Source organism: Lissotriton helveticus, chromosome 5_1 (assembly GCF_964261635.1).
Source record: "Lissotriton helveticus chromosome 5_1, aLisHel1.1, whole genome shotgun sequence".
In the NCBI taxonomy this organism is placed as follows: domain Eukaryota; kingdom Metazoa; phylum Chordata; class Amphibia; order Caudata; family Salamandridae; genus Lissotriton; species Lissotriton helveticus.
This window is the reverse complement of record NC_136065.1, coordinates 992,986,993-993,000,428: the sequence shown is the minus strand read 5'-3', so window position 1 is coordinate 993,000,428 and position 13,436 is coordinate 992,986,993.

The window sequence follows — 13,436 nt, the reverse complement described above, 5'->3', positions numbered from 1 at the left end:
GCCCTAAAATTACATCTGATCACAATCCGGTTATGTTAACGGTGCAGTTGCAGTTAAATGTCCAATCAGGTATTTTACTTTTCCTAGACACCTCCTCAGTAATCTGGAATATGTGGAGTTTATGCGAATAGTACTTGAGGAGTATATAGAAAATAACTTTGGCTCAGCGTCAATAGCAATAGTATGGGACAGTTTAAAAACATGCATTAGAGGGGCAATGCTACGATATATTATCAAACAAAGTTGGCAAGGCTGCTGTCAGATGGAGCAGGAACAAAAGCTTTGTCTTGATTTGGAGTGACAACATGCCACAGCCATTGCAGCTCAAAATGTGGGTAAGCAACAGATCTGTCAAAAGGTTGTTGAGGCAAGAGCTAAATCAAAAAGAGGGCTGAGGAATAAAATCCAAAATGATTATCATAGGTATAGAGCCAAACAATATGAATATGGTGAAAGGGACGTCCGATTGCTGGCCAATCAAATTGCAGATCAAAGGGCCAAATCTCAGGTTAAACTAATTAAAGGCATATATGGTTTGGTTTACACTAGGACTAGTGATATAGTAGAACAATTTAAGCTATTCTACGCCAATCTGTATAGCGACTCGGTCGGCTATAATCAACAAATTGCTGTAGATTATATACAGGAGCGTGCAATGCAGTTCTGGATTTGTCGCTTTCAGAGCCTTTACAGAAAGATATTGGTTTGAGGGAAGTTGAGGAAGCAACTAATTCTTTGCCTATTGGCAAGGGTGTTGGCGAGGATAAGATCCGGCTTGAATTCTTTTTTGAATACAACTAATATTGTTGAATTTCCAAAAAAGGGGAAACCTATAGATGATATGAGCTCTTATCGGCCTATAGTGTAGATTAATGCCGATGCCAAACCTTTTTCTAAAATTCTTGCTACACGACTGGCCCCGGTGAAACATTTACTAGTCTCAGAGCAGCAACAGAGCTTTGTTCTCGGAAGAGATACTGCTGCACACATCAATACAGCAATTGCTGCGCTTGATGTCTCTGGTGAACTGGGCCAGCAGCTGGGGATGTTGATGTTGGACGCCGAGAAGGCCTTTGACCGAGTGTCCTGGGGAACTTTATGGGCTACAATGTCTTCAATAGGTCTCGGTCAAAGGTTCATCTCGGCAGTTCAGAAATTGTATAAGAACCCAACAGCTGCAATTAAACTTAATGGCCACTCTTCAACATTTTTTTCAATTCAAAGAGGTACGTGGTAGGGGTGTCTGCTCTCCCTGTTATTGTTTGCTATTTACATTGAGCCTTTTATTAAGCACTTTTTATCCGATGTTGATATTTCTCCAGTTACTTTAAATGGGACGGATCTAAAACTAACCGAGTATGCGGACAACATCACAGTTCTTTCTACTATGCTAGTTAACTGCAATAACACATGAAGCAAAACGATTCATTTTTTTTTCTGGTTATAAATTAAATATTAATAAGACACAGACGATACTCAATTTTCAACTTGAAAGGCCTCCAGCATCTTTAGGAATCACAAATACAGCAATTTACTTGGGAGTCTGTCTTAGTAGTCAAATTAAAGATAATATTGCATTCAACTATGAACCACTGTTGACCAAAGTAGTGACAAAATTGCAAAGTTGGCATCGGCTACCCCTCAGCATGCATGGGAGATGTAACATTATCAAAATGAACGTCCTCCCAAAGTTTTTGTATTTTTCCGCACAATCCCATTAAAGATACCATCGACTTTTTTTAAATGTCTTGATAGCGCTGTCGGTAGTTTTATGTGGGGATATCGGCGTGCAAGGAGAGCTATTCGATATATGAAACTACCGTAAATGCAAGGTGGTTTCAAACTCCCAGATTTAAACTCCTTTGCCACGGTGCGAATTCCACCGCGGTGCGAGAGGGGGCGGGGTTGGGCGTGGCGCTGCAGTATTCATGACAGCTCCCAGCCATCATAATCAAAGTGGGCGTGTGCTCATGATGCCCGGGAGCCGTCAGAACTCCGCCCACTGATTAATTCTCCCACACAGGCGGGGAATTAACAGCGCATGGGCAGAACGGGAAAGTTCTGATGGCTCCCGGCCATCATGAGCACATGCATACTGTGACTCATGACGGCCGGGAGCCGCCATGAGCACTGAAAAAGTTAAACTGTATTTTTGGGCGGCATTTATTGGGAGAATACAGAATCTACTTAAAGGACCTGAAAATTATGATAGCTGGCTTGCATATCAACTGGCTGATGGGCAAAGCACTGGGTTTTTATTGTATAAAACATCTGACCCCAACTGTTATAAGCGGGTATGATTTAAGGTAATCAGGGATGTTACTAGTATATGGGATGATATATGTAAAATATGCATTACCTGTTTTAATTGAGTATGTCACATTGTGGGGTAATCCCTTGCTGTCCAGAATATTTCATGATCATGCTGGGAAGGAATGGCAAGGTAAGGGCATTATGCGGTTGGGTCATTTGTACCATGGTTAGGGATTTCGAACTTTTTTGTCTTTAAAAGAAGAATTTGGTTCGTCACAAACTCATTTTTTCAAATACCTGCAGATCAGGAATGATTTCATTCGCGGTCGGGGACTATTAGAGCTGAACAGTAGCTCTGAGATTCTGTCTATATTTTTGGGTACTAATGGACAGGGAATTATAGGTAAAACTTAACAGAAATTTATAGCAGTGGTCCGTGATGATGGTTTACAAATTGTAGCTAACCTTAGTCAGACTTTTAATTGTAATATAACTAAAGAAGAGATACGGGAATCCTTAGAAACTATAGACTCGGCTATAACATCTGTTAATTTGAAAGTTCAGCAATACAGAACCATATTTATGCTTTACTATATTCCAGAGTGAATTTCTACATGGGGTAACAATGTAACTGCCAATAAATCACACTGCCCGAAATGTCAGGAATATGCTGCAGATTTAAATCTTATGTTTCTACATGTCCAATGTTGAAGGAATTTTGGTCCAATATATGTCTCGCCCTTGAGATCTGGGTTGGTTATGCGAACCCCGGTTCCGGGAAAGAGTGGGTATTGGGAACATTTTCTGAGTTGGGTTGTCCGCTCTTTGATTCAAAGTAGGAGTCCAAGCATGAATTCTGGATTTTGCTAAGGGAGATTTATGAAATAGAGATGGCATTAGCTAAAGTTAGAGGACCTCGGTCCTGGCTAAAATTCAAAAGGATATTGTCCAGTCTCCAATGCGATTAGGGATCCAATGTATTAATTGAATATATTGATAATATGGTTGTCATCTTTTCTTAATTTTTTATGCACTTATGTGTCCTGTCATTCCTAATGCTAATAATCTTCAATGATCTATCTTTGTAGTTCTTTTGTAATGTATTGATGTTTGTGGCAAAAAAAAAATATTGTAAATAGCAGTTTAACAGAGATCTCCAGGTGATACTAACTAAAGACCCGGGTATGACAAGCAAACCACGACAGAAGGGTGCCCGGTATAATACAATAAACAAACAATTATTTGAGGGTTCGAGGGAAGTTTTTAAAGACCTAAGCACAGTTATAACCCCCCACGCAAGTTATAAAAAACAACAAATAACTGTGGGTCTAATCATCAACTCAGGACATGATATGTATGGCTGGCTATGTGTCTACTAATACTGTTTGAATAGGAGACAGACTGGACAGTTAACCACTGTGAAAAATGTCCATCAGTTACTCGTTCTTAGTCACCCAGTACATCATCTGGTCTACTCCACAGTAGTTTGACCACCACTCTATCCCCATAGATATATATTGGAGATAAGTAGTGTGGGAGGGATGTCTGGTAGGTGTTATTTGTTCGTAGTGAATCTCAGCTCGCGAAGTCTAACACCATTAGAAGAGAAGGTACTGAACAGAGGCCTTGGTTTTGTGGGGACGAATGCAGGCGATCCATTTTTGACACAGATCGAGATGTCCACATTTTTTCGTAAAGTGAGACTCCACTTCTTTTTCTCTAAAGCTGACCAAGCCAATACCTACCCCCAGAACACTGGCCTTAAAAAACCTTCAACGTTCAGCCCTTTAACGGCAATGGTCCCTGCGAAGGTAGTTACCTTCGAGGAAGCTGTACAGCATGATGTGCAAGAACTATTTAAACAGTCGCAAAATCCTTATGTGAATATTTCCAAACCTGAACAAGAGGCTCTGAAAGAACTGGCAAATGATCGTTCGATTACGATCAAATCAGCCGATAAGGGTGGAGCTACGGTACTAATGGATACAACTACCTACAGAGAGGAGTGTCTACGCCAATTGGGAGACACACGTTCTTACCAACTATTGACAGAAGACCCCACGCCAAGACTAACAACAACTATCGGGCATATCGTAGAAGAGGCACTGGCAGAGGGCTGGATAACTACCAAAGAAGCAGCCTACCTGACTACTCCACATCCGGTCAAACCATACTTTTATGTCCTGCCAAAGATCCACAAGGCAACGAGACCGCCACCCGGCAGGCCAATAATCTCAGGGATCGGGTCGATATTAGAACCCTTATCTACGTTTGTTGACGTCTTTTTGAGACCAATGGTCAAATTGATGCCCACTTATCTTCAGGACACGAAGGACTTACTCAGACTTCTTCCTGACCTTGATTTCAATATTTTGACAGATCACTTGGTATCCTTTGACGTTGAGTCACTCTATACCTCCATCCCTCAGAATGAAACTCTAGAGGCGATTGAAACTCTGTTAGGCGAACAAACTTTGGACTCAATAACACCTATTTCACTGATCATGAATCTGGCTACTATAGCTATGAAAGAAATTTTTTTCGAATTTGAGGGCCAGTGCTACCTACAGATATCTGGGACGAGCATGGGCAGCGTTTTCGCGCCGAGCCTGGCGAACCTTTATATGCACAAGTTCGAACAAGACCATGTTCTGAATACTGAGAATCCGTTTCTAACATCGATACGCTCATGGAAAAGATACATTGATGATATCTTGGTGATTTGGCGTGGAGATGAATCTTCTCTCCGCGCGTTCCACAGTTGGCTTAATGACCGGAATAGATTCCTACGCTTTACACTGGAAAGCAGTCAACACTCTTTGGCATTCCTAGACCTGTTGATCACTGTGACACCACAGGGCCTCAAATCAGAACTATATAGAAAGCCCATGGCCCGCAATTCCTTATTACAGTACACCAGTTGCCATCCCAAGTCCTTACGCGACAACTTACCGTATGGACAGTTTTTGCGTGTACAGCGGAATTGTACCACTAAAGAAGATTCTACAAAACATTCCAAAGATCTGGCTTTGAAACTTGCTGAACGGAGCTATCCTAAGAAACTTATCAAGCGCTCAATAAAGAGAGCAGCTAACAATAACAGGGAAGCTCTACTGGAACCACCGGTCCCTAAAGAAACGAACGAAAGGCTGACATTCGTGAACACTTTCAGCACAAGATCTAATGCAATCCAACGCATAGTCCGAAAGCACTGGAGGATCTTGAACACCGGTAAAGATTCTCTGGCACAACCACTTTTTGCTTTTAAAAGAGCAACTAGTTTAAGAGACAAGCTGATACACACCAGACCCCCACCTAAGGAGATCCATCAAGTGGGTACAATATGGAACATGCCACCAGTGATAGGACATCATCCATGTGGCAACTGTGCCGCGTGTCCGCAGACTAAACACACCACATCAATCGATATAGGAACTAACCGTCCCTGGGAACAAAAGCGGTTCACAAATTGCAATAGTAGCAATCTGATTTATCTCATTACTTGCCCGTGCTCACTGAGATATGTCGGAATGACCACCCGAAAGATTAGAACGAGGATTTCGGAACATAAGAGCACAATAAGGTGCAAAAAACAAGCAACAAGGTTGACGAATCACTACATCCAAGTAGGGCACAAACCTACGGAGTTTGAATGGACTGTATTAGAACAACCTAACATCCCCATGCACATCACAGATATATCCAAACACCTGTTCAAAATTGAGCAAAAATGGGTGTACAAACTTAATTGTGATAAATTCGGGCTGAACGAAGACATCCCATGGATGACACTATAGAAGTATCATCTTACGATTTCTCATAATGATTTCATGAACAGTGATATGGCTTGTAAGATGACTGACCTAAATAGATCTGGCGTACATTTCACCGGCCACCTGCTAGTATCCTGACGAAAAAGTGGGGTTACCCCACTAAATGATTCCAAGAATAACTGACTATATTGATTAACATCTGTAATAACAGCTACTTCAACTGACTGTAATTATATTCACAATGCCATGAACCTATCTGTCTCCTAATAATGTCCGCGGTGATATTTGTAAAGAAGTGTATGAAATCACCCGTGAACATATTCCTTAACATCTGTGAAACATATCAACCATGAAGCTTTCACTAATAGTACCCTAATAGCGCTTACACCTGAGTAACAGTATCCTTAAGAGCGCGCTCGATTCCAATCAGGTTTAATAGTTCACAATTAACACGCTATTTCATGTGCTCGGAACACCAAGAACTACAATTCCCATGAGCGGTTGTAGTTCAAACACTCTCCACTCTAGCGAGAATGCAAAGCGCGATTTAGACTCCATTTCCCAGAGACGTGCGTAGTTCCAACAGTCGCGCGATTGACCGATCATGCAAAGCGCGATTGAGACTACTTTTCCCAGAGGCGTGGGTAGTTTCAGTAGTCGCGCGGTTGACCAATCACGAATGCGCAGAAACAATAAGGAAGTGTTTGTCTTCCCCCGCGGCACCTCCCCAAACAGCCCGGCCGGCTGCCTGAAGTACCGACGGAGAGGTAAGGGTGCAGGAGAGATCCTGATTAACTCCTTACTTACACGATGCGATTATTGCACTTGGAAAACGAAGGGTCTTTAAACAGAGTGAGCGCGCATTAACAATAGTATGTAGCGCGTGGGCATGCATTAAGACAGTTTGTTCATACTTGGCTCTGTTTTAATACCAACGAGCTAAGCCTTTAAAAACAAAAGCCTGAACGCGATAACTTTAATTCCCAAGTTGATAAATCAGGATTAAAGGCAATATATATCTTGCAATATATATTTTGCATCATGATGGCCATAAATATACAAATTGGCTATCGAGCAGACCTTTTTATACAAATTTCATGCCTGACGCCATAGAAATAAATTTGCCAAACCATTAAGAATGTTAAGAAACTTGACCCCTGTTGGTGTGCTGTTTAGCATCCCACAGGCTGTGACTCTGTACTGGCTTTACCTGACACAGGTTTTTAACGTTGACTTTTACATTCTCTGTACTACAGAGCGGTGCTTCATTTTCCTGAGCTGTTTGCCAGGTGAGGTGAGGCAATTCCCCTTGCAAATTAAGGTGAGGCATTGATTACGCATACAATGAAATATATAATAGGGTCATTTGACCATGATGTGGTACTAATATGATTTTAGCAATGTCTCTTGTGTAGCCCTTACTAATGAAGGTGTTATTATTATTATTTTCTATATCTCATCTCATGTGGATATGCTGGCCTAATTACAACCGGACTCTTAAAGGAGGAAAATGGAAGTGTACAGGTGACACTTTTTTCTGTGCACGAATGTCCTGTTATTCACTTATTATTTAAATCACATAAGCAGTAGCAATTAAGTTTATGGGTCCTGAGGAAGCGGCAGGTATAGTAATTGACCATAGTCCGCAGAAACATGTCGACCAGATCACCCAGTCAGAAGGTATTTGTTTGAACCACCTGACTTTCTTGCACTATTGTTGTTTTTAATATTGGAGGTGCATGACCCCAGAATAAAGTGAATATTGTATGCACTATCCAATCTTACACTTTATATTTTTCTCTCACTTATTATTTATGCACTGCTCTCAGTTACGAACAAATAACACCTACCAGACATCCCTCCCACACTACTTATCTCCAATATATATCTATGGGGATAGAGTGGTGGTCAAACTACTGTGGAGTAGACCAGATGATGTACTGGGTGACTAAGAACGAGTAACTGATGGACATTTTTCACAGTGGTTAACTGTCCAGTCTGTCTCCTATTCAAACAGTATTAGCAGACACATAGCGAGCCATACATATCATGTCCTGAGTTGATCATTAGACCCACAGTTATTTGTTGTTTTTTATGCCTGGTATAATAGCCAGTGTAGTGCAGCTAGGCTCAACTTGAATAGGACATTAAAGGCTGGTAGTAGAGTGGAACTGTCAGCCACTAGGAAGGGTTATAAAGCTACTCTGCCTGCAGTAATAACAACGTGGGAACTGGGGGTGTGGGAGGCTCTGGTTGAAGCAGTCAATAAACTTTTCTGGGGCACATTGGCACATGACTGTCGTCGCTAGGCGATCTGCACTGATTTCTATTTGCAGACACAGACTTGGGCCCAGCACTTTAAGAAAGTCTATGAAGCCTGTGTTAGAATTGACATCCTTGGTGTGGTTTTCCTGACTTTTTGCCTCTAACTCCTGTATTTTCGATGCTCTGCTGGATTTTGTTTTTGCTGGCTTAGGTGCTTTGGACACTTTGCCACTTCTGATCTGAGTTGAAGAGCAAGTGCTCTGTGTATAAATTGTTATTAAGATGGGGTATCGCTGATTGTCAGATTTGATTTACTGGTAAGCCCCTAGTAAAGTGTGCTGAGTGTGCCAGGTCCTGTAAATCAAATGCTACTCGTGGGCCTGCAGCACTGATTGTGCCACGCACATGAGTAGGCCTGTAAATGTATCTCAGAACTGCCATTGCAGTGTCTGAGCGCAGTTTTGAACTGCATATGTTGGGGTGCCATGCCAAGCAACTATTTTTGAAGTGCATATTTGGTATAGTCGCTGTCAAAAGCATCATTGCAAATGGTTTGATGATTAATCTATCTCTGGCAAGTGCCTCTCATGCAGCCAGGAAAAGGAAACTTTCCACCACTTTGCCTTTTTATGCAGTGCATATTCCCACCAAAGTGGGGAATGGCTTAAGCCACTATGAAAGTTCTTGGGCTTTAGACAGTATACCACAGCATGCAGAGTTCTGCACACCGACACCTGTAAAAAATGTTTTACTGCAGTATCTAAGTACACTCATACAGCATGGCTCATATGGTTTCAAAGGGAACGTGGGAGAGGTGAGCACTCGGATGCTTGCATGCTCCAGTGATTAGAGTCCCACCATCTTGTGGGTTACTGACCACTGGCGTATACTTTGAAGTTTTAACAAGAGGTTACTATCTAATCTGTACTAAGCAATGGCACTTTCTGAGAATCAAGGATGGCAATGTGATGTTTTACAGAAATGGAACTGGAACTTGTTTATTAGGCTGCTATTTAATCTTAAGTATCACATGCATTCTGATGATGGTCTATGTTTTTATATATTGTTATTACTCTTCTTTTTTCTGTGTGCTTTTATTGCTGTTACTACTTATGATGTAATTGTACTGATTGTTTTAGTGTGGTTTTATGTATTTCTTTAAAATCCAAAATAAACTAATGAAGATGATGATAAATCCTTATTTTTTTTGTTAATCAGCTAGCATCATCATGATAAGGTTAAACAAATACTGGATGAGCAAATAAAGACCTGTCTCCAGTATCCTCGAGCCTTACCATTTTATTGTACTGCCACAGCACACTTCACTTTATGCACTTATACTTTTTCATCGGAAGAGGCAAATGTCTGACAGGAATGTAGGATCGATTGGTACGTGTTTTAATGATGAGGGTATAGGATATGTTTTAATCAATGTTGTATAAACTTATTGATGTTTAACAAGGTTGCTTAACAAGTTTGAACAAGTACTAGATGAGCTAAATAAGACCAGCCGCTAGCAGGGCTGGACTGGCCATAGCGGGCACTGGGCATTTCCTAGGTTGGCCGCTAGGGTGGGGGCCTGTTTTGGGCCCCTGAGGGGCCATTTTTGTTACTGGGGGTCGGCAATATCTGCCCCCTGTAACAAAATTGGTCAAAACTGGCCCTCGCAAGCTACTCAGCTGCACTCCTCCTCAACCAAGGGGGGGCCGGCTGAGCAGTTTGCCAGGGCCGGTTTCTGTTCCCAGTCCGGCACTGACTTATAGTCCCCTTGAGCCATATAGTTTTATCGTGCTGCCACCTTTGCACTGCGCTATGCCCTTTCAAGAGTTTCAAAGAGTCTAATGGCTGATGGGAATACAGGAACTATTGCTCCGTGTTTTTAATGATGAGTGTATTGGATATGTTTCAGTAATCTTCTATGTATGGACTTTTCGATGCTTAATTTATGTATTTTGGGGTTTTAACTGACAGCATTTCTGTTTTAAGCATCTATTATTTCGTTTAATGTTTCTAAAGAACTAGGCATGGTAACTAATAAATACATTACTGATGGAAGGAGTCTTGGCCACCATGACCTAAAGGCAGAAGCCAGGGCGACAAGTGAAGTAATGGAAACTGGAAAGGAAGAATTCTGAAGTTACAGGGAAGGCTCCCTACACAGGTTTTATTGTCCAGCCTCTAAAAATGGCACACGTCAGCTGGATTCACATTTACCAACAAACAATATAAAATTCTCCTTTTCACCAGTATTAGTCACTCATATTGTGAAGTGGTGGGGAGGGGGAGAGGGAATACATACTAAAAAGACAGAATTATAAATATATAAAATTGCACTTACTTTCTATGGCGGCTGCCGCCTTGCTTCCGATCAATGCCTCATGGACGTCCAGAAACGGCTGCACACTGTGCAGGCTCCGAGATGCCAATCCCAGTACTGCTCTCATGCTGGGAAAACTATTCTTAGCATGAGAGCAGTGCTGGGATTGGTCTGAGGGCCCTGTTTCGGTGCTCAGACAGGGTCTGGGAGCCTGTGTTGGTACTCTACCTGGCTGTACCACACAGCTTGGGTAGGGGAAAGGCTAAGTGCACATGACAGTTTGCCCGGCAAACCGTTCTGCACACTAAGCAGTGTCCATCACTCCCCCCTCCTGGTGCTGCAGCTGCAGCGTCAGTATGGATGGCCCCTCCCGTCCCTTGGCTCGTAGCCTGCAGGATGAAAAATAAAATGATAATAAAATTATTTTATTGTCATTTTACTTTTGTTCTTTGACTCTGCTGGCTTTCAGCAGAGAGGCAATGCTCCTCCACATTAATATATGAGATGCCCCTGCTTTTCACCTGGGTCACTTCCTTGTGCTAGATTTTGAGGGGCCTTTAAAAATATGAGCAGCTTTGGTGGCTTTGCACTTTGGAACTCGAAACCGCAGCTCATGCTTAGTTTTATTGTTCATTGATTTTTCACCTATTTGCTCAGTTTTAATTACATGCACACTTGAATTCAATTCATTTTTATTTTAAATAAGGATCACTGACTACAGTTTTATTGTTGTTTTAATGATATCGAAGATACATAGTAATGTAGTGTGAGATTTGAATTTGTTTGTTTTTGTATGGTCTTATTAAAAATCCACCTTAATAAAATAAAACATCTCGCATAATGTGCACACTATTCAGAGTTTCACTAAAGAGTTAGATGTTGCTGTGGGCACAATACTCCACTGGGTAACAGACAACTTCCAAAAGAACATAATAAACAAAATACTGCACACACATACAACACGGTTTCCATATTCCATATAGTTGGGTTTCACCAATCTCACAACGGTCCTAATCAGAATTATAAGGAGTCACAACCTCAACCGAAACACATCAGTCAGAAAAACTGAGAACACATCCAACACGTCAAAGACAGCAAACAGTTGTACATCACCAAGTTCACAGACGAACTCCAACGTTTATAAAATGATATATTTCTCGAGGCAACACGTGGCGCATTTAGCACCCGCTCAACACCCCAGAGCTAAACAGATTTCAAGGGATACTTTTTATTACCTTGTGCATTTGCCTTGTGTGCATACCTTGTCTAGTCTAGTCTCCAGAATTTATAAAGTGCATAGCAGCCCAACAGGGCCTCCCAGCGCTAGGCAGAGACGAAGAGTAAAGAGTTTGTTATTCAAACTAGAATGTTTTTAGCAATTTTCTGAAAGAAAGCTTGGATTCAGTGTTCCCTATCTGTAAAGGAAGGGCATTCCTCAGCTTAGGAACAATGACGGCAAAGAAACAGCTTATTGAATCCAGGAACAGCAAGACATTGCTGGGCAGACAATCACAAATGTCTTGAAGGCTGATGAAGTTTTGGATCAGTGTAGATCTTTTATTGTGTATTGCTTTGTGTGTTAAACAAAGCACTTTTAAGTGTATCCTCTTTTGCACCAGGAGCCAGTGCAAAGAGGTTCAGGTGACTGTTAGCACCTGAAACTTAGGGATGTTCCACACTATGCATACTGCTGCATTTTGTATCATTTCCAGACTTATAATAGCTGATATGGGGCTGCCCAGGTATAAGGAATTTCCATAGTCTAGGCTGGACATATTCAGGCCTTGTACTACGATTCTACATGCATAATACATCAGCCATCTCAGCAATTTCCTGAGAGTGTGAAGAAGGTCAAAACAAGTGGCCGCTAATTTCTTTACTTGGGTTGCATAATGATGAGTCTATTTTCTATCCAGAGACTTTTCACCTCTTCCTTAGGGTGGGTTTGCTGCCCATCCATATTGGCCAGTGCAGGTCTAACTGCTATGCGGGATTTTGTCCTGCCACCAGCACCCCTGTTTTCCCTCCATTTAGTTTGAGGCTGCTGCCAGCCATCCAGTTCACTACATGGTTCAGAATCTTGTCCAAGAGGACAGAAGTAGTGTCCGTCTGATCTGAAAGACTTATAATATTTTGGGTGACGTCTGCATAGTAAAAAGTAGTAAAGTCATATTTTTTGATAATCTCAGTGAAAGGACTTACATAAATGTTAAAAACTGTAGGCTGGGGGAAAACCTTGTGGTACCCAGCAATCACAGGAGAAGATATTAGATTGTTTATCCTCTTCAATAACTTGCAAGGTTATTTTTTGAAGAAAGGTCACTAACCACTTTAGGGCTGCTCCAGAGATTCCTGCTTGTGCCATTCTCTTGATAAGTGTAAGATGAGAAACAGTATCAAAAGCAGCACTCAGATCCAGGAGAATGAGGGCCTCAGATCTTCCATTATTGAGGATAGCACTTAGGTCTTCAGAGGCAGCTAAGAGTGCTGTTAGGTTAGCCACTAGGCACACTGTTTAAAAAGCTAATATCATGGTATGAGACATAGTTGGGATCTGTAGAATTGTCATTTTATATTGTATTTTTTAAAAAGGGCTATCTTTCATTTCCACTATCATGCATTTGACGTGGTTCGCCAAGAGGAGTTCACATTAACCTTACACAGTAAAACACGGGGTAAACCATTAAGATAGCAAAGTTGCCTGGGACTCTTGTAGAGTTGTTCAGGCAGCTTCTTGTGCACAGGTACGGGAATTAGACTATTATGTACAGTGTTTCAAAACTGCATTAGTAAGGTCAATATAAGTGCTATGAGAATTATCTGTGTTT